Genomic DNA, 18,505 nt, shown 5'->3' with positions numbered 1-18,505 from the left:
ATATATAAAATATATATTATGTGTGTGTGTGTGTGTGTGTTATATGTATATATGATCATAGGTGGTTACCAGGGATGGGTGGGAAAAGGAAAAAGGAGAAATAGTCTCAAGATAATGGGATTCATTTTTTAACCTTTGGTTACGAGAAAGATAGCATTGAATGTGGGAGAAGTGCACACAGGTTGACCAAGGTAAATGATGTCACTAAAAAGTACACACAGAAAAGGATATTTGTGGTAAAAAAGATGACAAATATAATTTTGCAACAACACGGACAAAAACCAAAACCATGTTGGTCATTATACAAATAAATTTATAGGCATATATGTGTACAGGCATGAATATATGGACACATAATATGTGCACAGATAGATGAATCTATGCAAAATATATACACACACACATACTGCCACAGAGTCAGATCTGACTCAAAGACACCTCCTTAGGTTTCCGAGGCAGTATCACTATGGAAGTAGATTTACCAACCTTCCTTCTGAGGAGTGGCTTGTGGTTTCTTCAGCCTTCTGGTTAGCAGTCTAATGCCTTAGGCACTAGGCCACCAGAGATCCTACATATATATACAGGGACATGCATATGCATCCATATATATAATAAACCAAAAAGGTTAAAAATGTTACAGATACTTCTAAAAAACATCTAAAAACATCTTGTAAGATTTATTTTCTGGATTTGAAGGCTTAGGACCATAATCTTGTGGGCCAACTAAATTAATTGGTGTAAAATAGTTGATAAAGTGTTTATTATTCTACATCCCAATATGGGAGCTCTGGTAGCATAGTGGCTAAGACACTTGCCTGCTAACCAGACGGCTGGCGGTTCAAACCCACCAGCCACTCCTCGGAAGGAAGGTTGGGCAATCCTACTTCCGTAGTGATAACTGCCTTGGAAACCCAAGGAGGGGTCGCTATGAGTCGGGGCCGACTCGACGGCACATAACAACAACAACAACAACAATGTGGTGAGTAGTGTCTGTGGTCTTTAAAGCTTGCAGGTGGCCATGTAGAATACAAATGTTGGTACAGAACAAGAGAAATAAGAAGGTGGCTAAAGATTCAGAGAAGAAAGTAGTTTACAGGACAAGTAGTCTACATAAATAATGACCTCATCTACACTAAGATCAGAAGAACTAGGTGCTGCCAAGCTATTGCTACCAACTATACTGATCAAAGCCAGAACAGATGGACCCTGACAGAACAGGAGAAAAAATGTGAATCAGAACTTAAATTCTTAATAAATCCAGATTCATTGAACCAGTTGTGACTACCGGACTCCCTGAGACTATTGCCCTGAGATACTCTTTAAACCTTAAACAAAAATTATCCCTTGAGATCAGCGTTTACCTAAATATCATATTTAAAAAAAAAAAAAAGCCATTTTGTCAATTCCAACTCATAATGACCCCTCAGGCCAGAGTAGAACTGCCTCATAGGGTTTCTAAGGCTGCAAATCTTTATAGATGCAGACTGCTTCAACTTTCTTTTATGGAGTGGCTGGCAGATTCAAACTGCTGACCTTTAGGTTAGCAGCCAAAGGCTTTAACCATTACACCACCAGAATTCTCTAAATAACAGACCAGCTCTTAAATTAAGAATATTATGAGTAACTAACTCCTTGAAAAAATTATCTATATGAGACTACATGGTCAAAAATTACTCTAAAGCAAAGATGAAAGGAAGAGGGAACAGAAAACAGAGTACTAGAAACGGTGCAACCAGAACTGAATGAACGACAATGGTGACATACTGTGAAAATGTGTAACCAATGTCACTGAATAGTTTGTGTAGAAATTTTTAAGTGAGCATTGAATTTGCTATGTAAACTTTCACCTTAAATGCAATTAAAAAAAATCATGAAATATAGTCCACTCTGACACACATGGAATCATCACCAGTTGGAGTTGACTCAACAACAACTGGTTATTAGTCTTTTAATTATTTGAAAGATAAATGTCAGATTAATTCATTTCAATTCAGCACACTTTTACTAAGCATTTGTTAAGTGCAGTGCCAGATGGTAATAACACACAGATGAAAGCAGAATGTTCTCTGCCTTCAAGTTCTTCATTTTCTGATTGCTTATGCAGAAATAGCTCCTCTAGCCCCAGGCTTCATGGTCAAAGGTGTAGTGCTATATAGTTAAGGGCTTGGCCTGGAAAGTCAGAGACACTGCACAGCTCGCTGGCTGTGTAACATAATGATATGTGTAAATTAAAGATTCGATTGATCTCACTGAATCTCCATTACTCCACTTTTAAAATAGGTATAACAACTCTTTCCTAACAGGCTGCTAAAAAAAATTGATGAGAAAATGTTTGTACAGTACTGAACACAAGGCTTGACACAAAACAAGAGAATGAAGGAGTTTTCTTTCTTGGCTTCTGTCCTCTAGGTTGTCTGCCTAAAATTGACATCTGAAACAGGGAAAATGGCAGCTGCAGGACATTGCCCCCACAGACCTGTATCCTGAGAACTTAATTGGGTGGAATATTAAATGGTTTGAGTGTTTCATTATCAAATTGTTCTGGAAGATGACACCATTCTGAGTCTGTGTCTGAGTGTTTGCTTTCTACATTATGATCCCATTTCTTTCTTGTTCAACTGAGTCATTGTCTTGTTCAAATCTTTCCTTCCTATGGCTGAGACCCTATCTCCATTTACCACTTGCTCACAATGTCTATGGAATTACTGACATACCTTTCTCCTTTTCCTTTCCTGTCATGTCACATAAATCCTGCTTCTGCAGTCCCAATGCCTGCAACCTGACATCACTGACCTATGTGTGATTTCCATTCTGCCTTTTAATCTAACTGGACATACACCCAGCCACTGGGAGCTGCTTGTCTCTCAGTCTCAAGAGTAAAACAAAATTGGGGAGTGTTTTTGACTTTGTGTCAGGTGAAGAAGTGACGATCAGGTTTTTGGTACTTTGATGAGCTCTATAGACCAGAGGCCAGTGTGTTCGAGTTACATGACTTCTTTTGAGTCTTGATCTTAACATCCATTCCTGAGATCCTAACACTTTCACTGTAATCCTACCTTTACAAGCAAGGCTAGTCTTCTCTTCCAAGGTTATCTTGAATTAAAAATAGACATAAATTTGCATTTGTTGTTGTTGTTATGTGCCATCGAGTCAGACCCGACTCATAGTGACCCCTCCTTGGGTTTCCTAGGCAGCATCAGTACAGAAGTAGATTGAACCACCAGCCTTCTGATTAGCAGTTAAGTGCCTTAGGCACTACACTACCAGAGCTCCCTAAATTTGCATAGTGATTTTTTTTAAAGTTTTGATGGTAGGCTTTTGCAATATAAGGTACCAGCACCCCTAAAAGATGTGTCCTATTATCAGAATGTGCCTTAAATATTTTGTCTGGTTGGGATTAGCTTCTTGGAGAAGCAGAAACAAGTGTCATTGGTCATGGTGATTCAGTGTAATCCATACCATGCGGAATCTGGGGGTTCAGACCTCACAAATAAGAGTGGAGGTACCTCTGGAATAATATTTTTAGAACTATGAACTGCTTAAAGTGACCCTCATTTTTCAGAAGATTTAGTAGAGCAATCTCTCATTTACATGGAGATTAGAATGTCAAGAACAAGGATAGATGGCAGGAAATTCATCAGCAAACTATTACGTAAATCTACACAGAAGATGATGGTAGGTAAGTCTAAGGTGGCATTAGCAGTGACAGGAAGAAGAGTAAAAAAAACTATGAAGAATGTTCCATTAATGATAGAGCCAGTAGAACTTGCTTATGGACTGAATAAGTTAGCAAAAGAGGAGTCAATGAGTAAGACAAAGATTTTGGCATGAGGATCTTCAAGAATGCAATGACTTTCTATTAAAATGAGAAAGTTTGGGATTGAAGTAGATATTGAGGGAATTTGGAGTTCACTTTAGGAATTATTAAGTTTGGGTTACACATTAAGCACTTATTGTGAACTGAATTGTGTTCCCCAAAAAGAAATGTTCAAGTACTTGTAAATATGACCTTGTATTGAAACAGAGTATTTTAAGATGTTATAAGTTAAATTAATATGAGGTCATCCTAGAGTTGTTGTTGTTGTTGTTGGGTGCAGTTGCGTCGTGTCTGACTCATAGCTACCCTATGCAAAGCAGACAAAACACTGCCAGGTCGTTCGCCAGCTCCACGATCAATACTATATTTGAGCCCATTGTCGCAGCCACTGTGTCAATCCATTTCTTTGAGGGCTTTCGCCTCTTTTGCCGACCCTCTACCTTACCAAGCATGACATCTATCTCTAGGGAATGGTCCCTTCTGACAACATGACCAAAGTAGGTGAGTCATTCTCACTTTCAAGGAGCATTTCAGCTGCACTTCCTCCAGGACAGAGCTGTTAGTTCTTTTAGCAGTCCACGGTACTTTCAGCATTCTTCACCAGCACCACAACTCAAAAGCATCAATTCTTCTTCGGTCTTCCTTATTCATTGTCCCACCTCTCATGCATATGACTCAATTAAAAATATCATGGCCTGTGTCAGGCACATCTTACTCCTCAAGCAGACATCCTTGCTCCTCAGCACTTGAAAGAGGTCCCTTGCAGTCAACTTGTCCATTGTTATATGTCATCTAATGTCCTGACTGCTGCTTCCATTGGCATCGATTGTAGAACCAAGCAAGTCTTTGACAACTTCAAACTTTTCTCCATTTACCTTGATGCTTTTTATAGGTCCAGTTGTGAGGAATTTTGTTTTCTTTATCTTGAGATGTAATCCATATTGCAGACTGTATTCTTCAATCTTCATCAGTAAGTGCCTCAAGTCATCCTCACTTTCAGCAAGCAAAGTTGTGTCATCAGTGTATCACAGGTTGCTAATGATTCTTCCTCCAATCTTGATGCCATGTTTCTCTTCATACAGTCCAGCTTCTTGGATTACTTGCTCAGCATATATATTGAATAAATATGGAGAAAAGATACAACCCTGATGCACTCCCTTCTTGATTTTAAACCAAGCAGGGTCCCTTTGTTCTGTTCGAGCAACAGCATCCTGGTCAATGTACAGGTTCTTCATGAGCACAATCAAATGTTCTGGAATTCTCATTCTTCTCAAAGTCATCCACAATTTGTTATGATCTACACAATCAAATGCCTTTGCATAATCAATAACAAGTAAATGTCTTTCTGGTATTCTTTGTTTTGAGCCAGGATCCATCTGACAGCGGCTATGATAGCCCTTGTTCCACATTCTCTTCTGAATCCAGCTCGCACCTCTGGAAGTTCTCTGTCAATATACTACTGAAACTGTTTTCAAATTATCTTCAGTAAGATCTTACTTGTGTGCGATATTAATGGTATTGTTCGATAATTTCCACATTCTGTGGGATCACCTTTCTTTGGAATGGGTACAAATATGGATCTCTTCCAGCCAGTTGGCCAGGTAGCCAAATCTCTTGGCATAACTGAGTGAGTGCCTCTAGTGGGGCATCTGCTTGTTGAAATACCTCAATGAGTATTCTGTCAATTCCTGGAGCTTTGTTCTTCGCCAATTCTTTCAGTGCAGCTTCAACTTCTTCCTTCAGTACTATTGGTTCTTCATCATATGGCACCTCCTGAAATGAATGAAGATCTACCAGTTGTTTTTGGTACTGTGACTCTGTGTATTCCTTCCATCTTCTTTTGATGTTTCCTGAATCATTCAATATTTTGCCCATAGATTCTTTCAATATTGCACCTTGAGGCTTAATTTTGTTTTCCTCAGTTCTTTCAGCTTGAGAAAGGCAGAGGATGTTCTTCCCTTTGGTTTTCTAACTCCAGGTCTTTGCACATTTAATTATAGTAATTGGTTTTGTCTGCTCAAGATGCTCTTTGAAATCTTCTATTCAGCTCTTTTATCTTGTCATTTCTTCTGTTTGCTTTAGCTACTCTTCACTCAAGAGCAAGTTTCAGAGTCCCTTCTGTCAGCCATTTTGGTCTTTCCTTCCTTTCTTGTCTTTTTAGTGACCTCTTGCTTTCTTCATGGATGATTTCTTGATGTCATTCCAAAATTCTTCTGGTTTTTGGTCATTGGTGTTCAGTGCATCAAATCTATTCTTTAGATAGTCTCTAAATTCAGGAGTGATATATTCAAAATCGTATTTTGGCACTTGTGGACTTGTTTTAACTGCCTTCAACTTCAGATTGAACTTGCATATGAGCAGCTGATGGTCTGTTCCACAATCAGCTCCTGGCCTGGTTTTGGCTGAAGATATTGTGCTTCTCCATGGCCTCTTACCACAGATGTAGTCAATCGGATTTCTTTGTACTACATCTGGTAAAGTCTACTTGTATAGCTGTCATTTGTGTTGTTGAAAAATGGTATTTGCAATGAATAAGTCATTGATCTTGAAAATTTCTATCATGCAATATCCAGCATCATTTCTGTCATCAAGGCCAAATTTTCCAACTACCGGTGATTCTTCTTTGTTTCCAACTTTTACATTCCAGTCACCAGTGATAATTAACACATCCTGATTGCTTGTTTGGTCAATTTCAGACTGCAGAAGCTGATAAAAATCTTCAATTTCCTCATCTTTGGCTTTGGTAGTTGGTACATAAATTTGAATAATAATCATATTAACTGGTCTTCCTTGTAGGCATATGAATATTATCCTATAACTGACAGCATTGTACTTCAGGACAGATTTGAAACATCCTTTGTGATTATGAACACCACACCATTCCTCTTCAGATTGTCCTTCCTGGCATAGTAGACCACATGGTGGTCTAATTCAAAGTGGCCAAAACCAGTCCATTTCAGCTCACTAATGCCTAGGATATCAATCTTTATGCACTCCATTTCATTTTGACAACTTCCAATTTTCCTAGATTCAAGCTTTTTATATTCCATGTTCCGATTATTAATGGATGTTTGCAGCTGTTTCTCTTCAATTTGAATTGTGCCACATCAGCAAATGTAGGTCTCAAAAGCTTTACCTTATCCATATCATTAAGGTTGGTTCTACTCTGATGATACAGCTCTTTCCTGGTCATATTTTGAGAGCCTTCTGACTTAAGTGGCTTATCCCCCTGCACTGTATCAGACAATGTTTCCAGGCTATTCACAAAGTTGCACAGTAATGTATCAGACAGTGTTTCTCCACTATCCATAAGGTTTTCCTTAGCCAATACTTTGGGAAGTGGATGGCCTCCTCCTTCTTCCTAGTCTGTCTCAGACTGTAAACTGTTGAAACCTGTGCACCATGTGCAACTCTGCTAGGTTTGAGACACCAGTGGCACAGCCTCAAGCCTCATAGTCACACATCATCACAGTAGGACAAACTGACAGACAAGTTTTTCTCCCTTAGCTGTTAAAAACCTCTCCATGCTCCCCACCCTCCCCATATATAGATCCCTGCCTTTTTCCTGCCACTTGTGAGGGGTGTGGCCTTGGTCCCCAGCCTTACCTGGATCCTTGCCTCTGGTTCCTCACTCTGTCCTGGTCCCCCCTCCTTGACTTTTTCTCTGCTTTCCCACTCCTTGGGAGGGGCAGGGCCTGAGACCTCAGCCTTACCTGAATATCTGCCTCTGCTTTCTCACTCTGTCCTGCCCCCCTCCCACTTTTTTCTGCTTTATCCAGCTTTCCCACTGCTTGGGAGGGTCGTGGCCTGGGTCTCCGGTGTTACCTGGATCCCTGCCTCTGCTTCCTTGCATACCAGAGTAGAGTGAGTCCTAGTCCCTTCTGAATAAAACCAAAAAACAAACAAACAAAATCCATTTCCATTGAGTCGATTGCAACACATACTAACCCTGTAGAACAGAGTAGTACTACCTCATAAGGTTTCCAAGAGTGTACATTTTATGAAAGCAGACTCCATCATCTTTCTCCTGAGGAGTGTCTGGTTAGTTTGAAACACGAACCTTTTGGTTAGCAGCCAAATGCTTTAACCACTGGGCCACCAGGACACCTTTCCCATCTGAACAGTGTCTTATAAAAGAGAATAGACACAGAGAGTTAGGTGAAAGAAGAATGGCCATGTTAGATTGCAGCTACAATCCTAGGGATGCCAAGGATTGCTGAGAGTCACCAGAAGCTAACAATCATGGAATAATTTTTCCCTCAGAGCCTTCAGAGGCTGATACCTTGGTTTGGACTCCTAGCCTTAGAACTGCAGACAATAAGTTTCTGTTTTTTAAATCATTCAGTTTGTGATATTTTGTTATAGTGGGCCTCAAAAACTAAGAAAACATCCAAACAAAGATGCACAGCAGGTAACTGGACACAATTTGTGAAGAGCAGTGGGAATTGTTGACAACAATGTCTGAATTGTCACACTGGAGACAGTGTCTAAAGGCCTGTTATTGATGAGAGGAGAAGTGCATGAGTAATGATAGAGTAGCAAAGAGGTCCAATGACTCTTGTTAGCTGCTGGTTAATCAGCCCCTAACTAATGGTGACCCTATTCAAATGGAACAAAATTCTGCTAAGTCCTATACTGTCCCCATAAACGGTTGCAGGTCAGACCATTGTAATCCATAGGGTGTTCATGGACTTTCAGAAGTAGATCACCAGGACTTTTTTTCTACTCTAACATTTAGAGCACTGAAAGATGTTCTAAAGTTGGTACAAGAGGATGAAGGTCAAAGACAGAGTCAGCACTGAAGCTTTAAAAATCACAGTATAGACATTCCCCTGAATAATCAGGAAAAAACAATGACTGTTGACATAGAATATCAGATAGTCTACTAAGAGTATTTGTTCAGAGGTTCCCAAGGCCACAACATTATGAAATAGTTCACGATGACTTGAGCTAGCAATGGAGGTGGTGAGAGTGGTTGGATTCTGGATATATCCGGAAAGTACATCCAACAGAATTTTCTAAAAATAAATAAATATATACATTAATAATTCACCTATATCTCATATCTCACTTCCTCACTTCATTTAGCCCTCTGCCCAAATAATAACACCTGCAGAAGGGCTTTTCCTAAATACAAGTCTCATGCCCTGTAACTCTCCTTCATCTTCTCCTGTTTTATTTTTTGTTTTGGTTGTTTATACCTGAAATTACATTATATTACATTATACAGTGTATATATACACACACACATATATACTTGTTGATCTGCTCATTCTCTGTCTCTCTAAATGGGACATAAACTTCATGTGGACATAGACTGGGTTATCTCATCCTCACTGTATTCTCAGAGTTTAAAGAGTGCCTAGACCAGAATCATCAACATTCAAATATTTTTAAATGAGCAAATGAACCAATGCAAGCAATCTTGTCAGGGCCACAATCTTGTTCTTAGCACATCTGGCAATAGTGAAGCCTTCCTCTGCAGCACTTTGCTGTGGCTAAGGGTCATCTCAATGGTAGAAGAATACATGAGCTAGCCTGAAGTCTGTCCTGATTTAATCTATGTGCCTGGAGCCAGAGTTTCACCAAAGAGTTCTAGATATGCCTTCCTCTCACATGCATCTTTCTTTTTTCCACTTTTATGTACATCTCCTACATGTAGGACTTTTATGTAGATCTCCTACATGTAGTTCTTTTCCCCACTTTTATGCATATCTCCTGATTGTCAGCCAGTCATCTTAGAAAATATTAGTCATCATTATCAAGGACAGAGGCTTTTGGTCTCACAGGAAACAGCTTTGTCTAGAGTTGCAAGAGACACCTGAGTGGTGAGAGACACCTGGATGGATTCATCAGTGAGATAACAAGACCCAGTTTCCTTTATCTCTCTGCCTTACCATCATGGGTTACCTCATTAATCTTCATAGTAAACATCATTTTCTGAAAATGAGTGATGCCACATGGACTGATGAGCCCAGAGTCAGGAAGAATATAAAAAAATGAGGAGCTAGGGAATAAATTGGGAGCTCTGGTAGCGTAGTGCCTAAGGCACTTGACTGCTAACCAGAAGGCTGGAAGTACAAACCCACCAGTCACTCCTCGGAAGGAAGATGGGGCAATCTACTTCCATAGTGATACTGCCTCAGAAACCCAAGGAGGGGTCACTATGTGTTGGGTCCAACTCGATGGCATATAACAACAAGGGAATAAATTATTGCTTTTGCTAGGCTTTTACTGTAGATGATGTGGCAATGTGATACATTGAGACCCTTAAAATGAACCATCCAACTCATGTGGGATCTCATTCTGACCAGCTGCCTCCTGCTCCTCCTACTTTGTGTCCTGCACGTGCACTGCAACCCATCTCAACAACTTGTATCAGAAGTAGAAACATTTTTTTTTGCACTTATTATATGCCAGGCACTGATACTATTTCCGTTATGTTCTTTAGTCCTACAAAATCCCACTTCCACAGATATAGAAAGCAAACTCTTCAGTCATATCACTAAGTAACTAATCAATACAGGATTGTTACTGTCTAAATGACCATCATTTTGACAACTCTTTTAAATTGCCTTCACCTAAATTATTCTTATCAACTAGTCCTCCAATCTAATTATTCTTTTTTGGGCAAGCTCATTACTCCCAGAGCAATCAAAACCAAAACCAAACACACTGCCATGAAGTCAATTCCTGCTCATAGTGCCCTTATAGGACAGAGTAGAACTGTCCCATACGGTTTCCCAGGCTGTAAATCTTTACAGAAGAAGACTGAATCATCTTTCTCCCAGGAAATAGCTGGTGGGTTCAAATTTCTGAGTTTTTGCTAAGTAGTCCAATGCTTTAACTGCAGCACCACCAGAGCTCTTTCCTAGAACAAAGCCAAGTCAAGTTCCCAGTAACTCAATCATCTCATTGCCTGCCTTTACTTCAGATAGGGACTTTCAGATTTTTAACTCAGATGGCAGTTTAAAGAAAAATGATAAAGCATATAAAGAGTTTTTCAAATGCATAAAAACTTTTAAGAACATTATAGTTAAATATGTGAAGAATATGACCAATCAAAAGTACTTACATAATTAGTAAAAGAATGATTGGAAAGTCCCCATCATTTTTAGTATTCGAAGAATTGCTAGTTAAAAAGCCTGTAGAAATCACTTTGCAGCTACTAAAGAAGCAAAATGAAAATCCATGATAATTGAACTTAAAGTTGGCCAGTGCATGGTCCTACTGGTTTTATCCTTCATTGCTTGTGGAGTCTGAAATGGAACGAACTCTTGTGAATGGCATTGTGGAAGTATTTAATACAAGCTACAAGTGTCTCCATATTTCTATGACCAATAGAAATATTCGGTCTTTATGAACTTATAAAGAGCTATTTAAAGCCACATTTTAGGTTTGTGACAGCAAAGGAAGGAGCATGGTGGTTTATTGCACACACTGTGGTGGGAGGGCTCTTAGAATCAAGAACTGTAACCTTGGACAATGAGGTAATGTCTATGTGCTTCAATTTTTTTTTTCATGTGGGTAATAGCATTGGAGCTTAAATCATAGGGGGATATGAGGATTAAATGAGTTGGTAGGTGTGGAGTACTTAGCATATGTAGGCATGTTGTAGACACTATATTTGTACAAACTATTAATATAGCAAAAATAAAACAAAGGAATAAACTTAGCTACCCAACATTAAGGAGATTGTTAAAAATTATATTGTTCTGACATAATATCATTTTACAATAATAATTTATGAATTATGTAAAGCCAAAAGATACATTTATGATAAAATATTCAGTAAAATTAAAGAAATAAAATTCCTGAGCTTACTATAATCACATCTATGAATGAAGGAAGGGAGAGGGTAATTGCTCTTTTGGAGTGATTGGATTGTGGGTCCTTTGCAGAGCATTTTCCTTAATCTTAGATTGCTTTTTTAGATTAAAAAATAAATATCATAATGAAATTAATTCCTTTTAGCACTGTCTTTGGCTTTGACTGCTCTGGTGTGCAAAATAAAGTACACCTGGAATGAAACTATTCAAGCCTCTGATGTGTCAATAATAAGCTGGGTCTGCCAGCTGCCACTGGAGTACTGCACAGTCTCTAAGCATGAGGCTCTAGATCCTTTCAGTAGATAGCCCAGCCTGGGCCCTGCACCCTGCACAGGAGAGTCATATGTGATTCCTTTTGGTCAGATCACCTTATCTGCCAGTCAAAATGAGTGTCTGTTTTTCAATGAAAAAGTCTTTAGGGAACCAGCTACTAGCAAAGGCTTAAGGTTAAAAATCTAAATGTCCCTTCCTGAAGAAAAGGTAAGTAATGAGATGATTGAGTTGCTGGGAATTTGACTTGGCCATATTTGATATAAACATTTTCTAAATAGCTAGTACTTTTTCTTTAAATTTTATTTTGTTCCATTGTACAGAGGTTCTTTAGAATCTACGTATTTATTAGATTTTGTTGCTCTACTGATTCCAAGTGAGATAACATGACAAGTTAATACGTAAATGGCTTCCAAAACTTAAGATTTTATTAGAAAAAAATATGAATAATAATGATCATTGAAAACAATAAATTATTTCCCTGAAATCACCAGTATAATTCAGCTTGTTGTCTATTATGATGAATATAATATGTTCTTTTTTTTTCCTTTTTTCTAATTCACATCTTCTTATTGATGGTGGCCCAAGTAAAAAAAAATAAATAAATAATAATAAAAAAAAACAAACAAACCCTACTGACTTTTGTCCTTTATGATATCTCTTGTCTACATTTTAATATAAAGTAACAATAGTTGTTAAGTTGGATGGTTTGTATTTTGTAGGTACTCATAACACTAGTAAATCATCACTTTAGTGTATTTTTAGTTTTATGCTTCTTATTTATATTTCATGTCTTATTAATAAAAGGTTTCAAGACAATATTAGATAATAATATGGATTGTGGAAACCCACACACTTAGAAGGTTATTCTCTATCACACAAATGTTATGGGATGATATTTTGAGATACTCTATCCCCACAGTTATCTGTACCCCTTACACATGCCACTCCTTTCAGTATGGAGTCAGCATACTCCATATGAAGGCTGTAGTCTTTGATCTTCATCACTGAGTGCTTCAGATCTTTGTTTCCAGTAAGCAAGTTTTTGTCATCCACTCCCTTCAGTCTTTGTTTCATCCAGGAATCTGAAGAAACATACACGTAAATAAAATGATTTTTTTTCAAAAGCTTGAGTTTTGAAGGTTTCAGGCTCTAACATTTATGCTATAACAAGAGATTTGGAACAATTTATTGGGAAGCCCTTATTCTCAAACTAGTCATGATTCACCACCCAAGAGGAAGGAAAGAAAAGAAGTCTGGGCCTAAGAAGGTGACTGAACTATGAGGATGGGAGTGACAGAAACCAAGATTGGTTGGAGAAATCCAAGCACACATTACTGAGTAGAGATAAGGAGACTCAGAAGCCTTCAATTGCTCTGACTGGGACCAGCTGTTCATTCTCTCAGATTCTAAACAACCAGGTTCCTATCTCCTGTTGGTCTCTTAGCCTCAGGGTACCCTTTCTGAAGCCTCTGGTGTTATGGAGGGAAATTTCTCATTATAAGGATATTGGCATATGGCAAATTTGAAAAGGAGAGAAATAGGAGGCCCAAGTGTTAAGGTTTCTAATCTTTTGAGTCAGAAGTGTGAGAATCTACTTTCTGATGACTCAAGGGTTAGTGATAGAAGTTGTCTGTGCATTGTGGGGTAGGGTTATCCCCATCTCTGTGCTTCTTTTCCCAAGTTCTTGGCCTAGTACTGGTATCTACCTACCACCCATCCATCAGTTTGTGATACAGTGGTGGCTAGTGTGTGTTGTGATCCTGAAAATTATGCCACCAGTATTTCAAATACCAGCAGATTCATTCATAGTGGACAGATTTCAGGGGAGCTTTCAGATTAACACAGAGTAGACAGAAAGGCTATTAGGAGCTCTGGTAGCATAGTGGCTAAAAGCACTTGACTGCTAACCAGAAGGCTGGCGGTTCAAACCCACCAGCCACTCCTCCGAAGGAAGGTTGGGCAATCCTACTTCCGTAGTGATACTGCCTTGGAAACCCAAGGAGGGGTCGCTATGAGTTGGGGCCCACTCGACGGCACATAACAACAACAACAACAGAAAGAAAGGCTGGCTATCTACTTCCAAAAATCAGGCAGTGAAAACCTTAGAGATGACAACAGGATTTTTTCCAACATAGGGCTGGAAGATGAGCCCTGAGTTGGAAAACATCAAACAACAACCACAACTAAGGCCTAGAGCATACTAATGACTATGAAGATGACACAGGATACAGCAACATTTTGTTCTGTTCTACACAAAGTAACCATGAGTCAGAGCCCATTCAACAACAAATAATAGCAATCAAAATATAGAAAGAAACTCTATATTATCCAAAGATATACCCAAAGACAAATTCTAGAGTAATTTTAGATTCTTTAGAATGTATAACCCAGCCCCAAGTGATTTTATAATATAAAACTTACTAAAATCGTGGGTATTTCTTTTTTAAAAATCCCAATCGTATGAGCAAACAGGGTTAAGCTTTAGAAGGAAGTGAAGAAAATGGGCCCATTAAGGGGTCAATTACACCCTCCTTACACTGGCTATGACCAGCTATATCAATAGCCATAACTTTAGGTCTTCACATTCTATCCTTGGTGGTCTGCGCCAGTGGCAGTGAGGAGGCAGGGAGGCTTCACTGTGCAAATATGAACACAGACCTTCATCAGAATTCCTCCCACACTAGGCCCCAAACAAGCTCCTTTTACTGCCTGAAGTTTTCAGGGGACTCAGGTGGTAAACAAATAAACAATGTATAACTTTATTTATTATTCAAAGCCTGTTGTCTGCACAGAGCTTAAAATGGCCCCCCTATTCCAAAGTCTCAGAGATGCCTGTGGGTCTAGGTTCTGGGTACACCTGTAGTTTGGGGTTTGTTCTGCTTTCATTTTGAGACAAACCTCCAACAGTCTCTGTGCCCCAGGTGGTTTCTATTGATTTATGCTGGCTGTGCAACAACAGACTGAGGCGGCTGAGCTAATGGGCACACTGCGGCATATTAATTCCAGGGCTGGGCTATTTCTGTCATAAGGAATAAAGCTCCAAATGTTGAACTAGCAGGATCCTAATTAAGTATTTCACGACGATTAAGTGATTCACTTGTCAGATTTTTTGAAGTTCATGGGTTCTTTCCATCATGGGATTTGTTTTTGTCCTTTTTAAGTGGTAATTACAAAGCTCTTTTAAGATTCCTCTAAGAGAAGCCCCTCCTCAGCCCACTCTTCCTTCTGACTTTCAGAGTTTGTTTCCCTTTTGCCACTGCAAGGGGTCTGTATTTTCTTCATTGTCTGTATAATGTTTCCCCGAAAATGCACCAGTGAATAAAAGTAGTTACAATCCCCTCTTACTCCTTGAGTGCTAAATTTGCTCATTTCCTTGAGCATCTTCCAGACTCTTCCCTTGGTCAGTATGCCTTCCATGTCTCTGCACCTGATCGGGTACTCCTAGGTGGTTTCAAGACTCAGATCAGGATGACTCATTCACTTAAGGAGGCCACCACCAATCCTGTGCAGATGCTCTGCTCTGTGCATCTCCTTGCACACTTATAACCTCCACCTCCCATAACCACTGCAACACAAAAGTGCCATTGTTTTTAGTTTACAAATACCTATTCTACTGGGAGCTACCAGAGGGATGAACTAAGGATTATTTATCTTTGACTCCTCACATACTATAAGCAGAAGAGGTACCTCCTAAGCATTTCTTAAGTGAAACAATCATTAAGTGCCAAAACATGAATTTCAGGATCAAAAGGACTTGTCTGATATTGACCAGTTACCCAATGTTCTATCTAAATTGTCTCATAGATACACCAATTCTGAAATTAATATGTTTTGAAATAATTATCCTAACTGCATATTGTGTATAATATTCAGAGTTTAAGATACTGCCAAATTTAAAGCTAAATAACTTCTTGGGATGAATGAAGTTAAGCCTAGTTTACCCACTGTCATCAGGTTGACTCCAACACATAGTGACCCTATAGGGTTTCCAAGGTGTAAATCTGTATGGAACCAGACTGACTCTTCTTTCCACCACGGAGTAGCTCAAGGATTTGCCTTCGAACCACCAACCTCTGGGTTAGCAGCTCAGTGCTTTTAACCACACCACCACCAGAGCTGTTTAAGCCTAGTATACTGGACGTCAAATTAATGAAGGCAGAATCAAGTTCTTCTCACAGAAACCTGAGAATCCCAAGAAATTTGTTAGATCTCATGGAGGGGACTAGGTTATTTTCCTTTCACAAATTTAGGTCTTGAATGTGCTGAGTTTGAATCTGATTAGATGAACTTTAAACACAGAAGCAAATGAGAATTGGCAAGATTTCATTTTCTGATATTGAGGAAAATTGGGATCCTGAAGCAAAACTTCAATTCAGATGAGAAAAATGGAGATGTTTTTAAATTTTTAACCTCTGAAGTGTATGACTGTACCTTGTTATATCTCTTTGGGAATGCATTATTTTTTCAAGATCTTTTTTTTTTTCCGTATAAATGATGTCTTATAACCCAAGGGAGAGAAAGGCACCTCAGAATCATTGAACTCAGAGGCCCATAGTTCCACCTACCTGCGAGGAATCTAACCCAAAGGGAAATGTATACTGCAATCCACCTGCACGTAGAAACTGAAGTTATTAATTTGCTTTCTGAAGCTTAGGTTCAGTGGGTGCCTGCTGAGGGGTATTGTCTAAAATGGGCATAAATTTGTCAGGGTCACAGGGCATAATAATTACAGCTTACTGTTTGGTTACCAGTAAGTAAGATGCACATTTTCCAAGTTGGGCTTCCTATAGAGAAATTCCTATGAATTGATTCTGACTCATAGCAACTGCTTTTGGGTTTCTGAGGCAGTAAATCATTATGGAGGAGCTCTGGTAGTATAGTGCCTAAGACACTTGACTGCTAACCAGAAGGCTGGTGGTTCAAACCCACCAGCCACTCCTCAGAAGGAAGGTTGGGCAATCTACTTCAGTAGTGATACCACCTTGGAAACCCAAGAAGGGGTCGCTGTTATGAGTTGGGTTTGACTCAACGGCATATAGCAACAAAGCAAATTTTTATGGAAGTAGATTGCCCAGTCTTCCTTTCACAGAGTGGCTGGTGGGTTTGAACCACCAACCTTCTGGCTAGCAGTCAAATGCATTAGGCAGTATGCCATCATATCTCTTTTATGGAGAGAGAGGGTAGGAGGATCAGCTAGCTGAGGAAAATGTTGGCAAATAATTTCTAGAGAGGAAGAAGAGGACTACTAGAAAGGTACAGGGTGGGGACTAAAATCCTCAGCGGAAAAAACTAGTTGGAGAACATTTACATTGTACAATTAAATGGGTATTATATGGATCTTATAATGGACCTATCAATGAGACATGTCTACAATGAGAGAGCTGACTCTGATTGGTCAAGAAGGGACACATGGATGTTTAATTGGCTAGTGTCTTGGTCAGGGTGCTTTAGAGAAACAGAGCCAATGATATATGTTGTTGTCAGGGCCTCTCAAGTATTTTCTGATTCATCACTCCCCTATGTGCAACAGAATGAAGCACTGCCTTGTCCTCCACCATCTTCACAATTATTGTTATAGTTGAGCCCATTGTTGCAGTCATTGTGTCAATCCATCTCATTGAGGGTCTTCCTCTTCTTTGTTCACCCTCTACTTTACCAAGCTTCATGTCCTTCTCCAGGGACTGGTCCCTTCAGATAAATATGTCCAAAGTGAGGTAAACTCTTGCCATCCTTGCTTCTAAGGAGTATTCTGTCTGTACACCTTTCAAAATAGCTCTATTCATTTTTCTGGCAGCCTGTGGTATATTCAATATTCTTTGCCAACAAAGTAATTGCAATGTATCAATTCTCTTTGATCTTTCTTAGTTATTATCCAGTTTTCACATTAGTATGAAGCAATTGAAAATACCAACTTGGGTAAAACACACCTTAGTCATCAAAGTAACATCTTTACTTTTAAACACTTTAAAGAGATGTTTTGCATCAGATATCCATAATGCAGTGCATTTTTTGATTTGTTGACTGCTACTTCCATGGTTGTTGACTGTGGATGCAAGGAAAATTAAATCTTTGAAAACTACAATATATTCTCCATTAATCATGACGTTGTGAGAATTTTTGTTTTATGTTGAGATGTAATCCATAATGAAAACTACAGTCTTTGATCATTATCAGTAAATGCTTCAGGTCTTCTTTACTTTTAGCTAAGAAGGTTATGTCATCTGCATATCACAAATTGTTAATGAGTCTTCCTCCAATCCTGAGCCAATGCTCCTGTATATATACTCCACCTTTTCATATTATTTTATCAGCACACAGATAGGACAATTATGTGAAAGGATACAATCCTAACACATGCATTTCCTGATTTTAAACTGCACAGTATTCCCTTGTTCCATTCAAGTGACTGAAAGTCAACATCTAACCATGGTCCATCACTCTTTTTTTTTTTATTAGGATTTGGGTGAAGATTTACAGAGTTAATTCACTTTTCATACAGCAGTACACATATACTTTGTCTCATGTCATTGACCAAAATTTACAATGCAGCAGCTCCCCTCCCACTTCCTCCCCATAGTTACCTCCT

This window comes from Orycteropus afer, unplaced genomic scaffold, assembly GCF_000298275.1.
Source record: "Orycteropus afer afer isolate SDZICR_OR568_19922 unplaced genomic scaffold, OryAfe1.0 scaffold00080, whole genome shotgun sequence".
NCBI classification, from domain to species: Eukaryota; Metazoa; Chordata; class Mammalia; order Tubulidentata; family Orycteropodidae; genus Orycteropus; species Orycteropus afer.
This window is presented reverse-complemented; position numbering follows the sequence as displayed.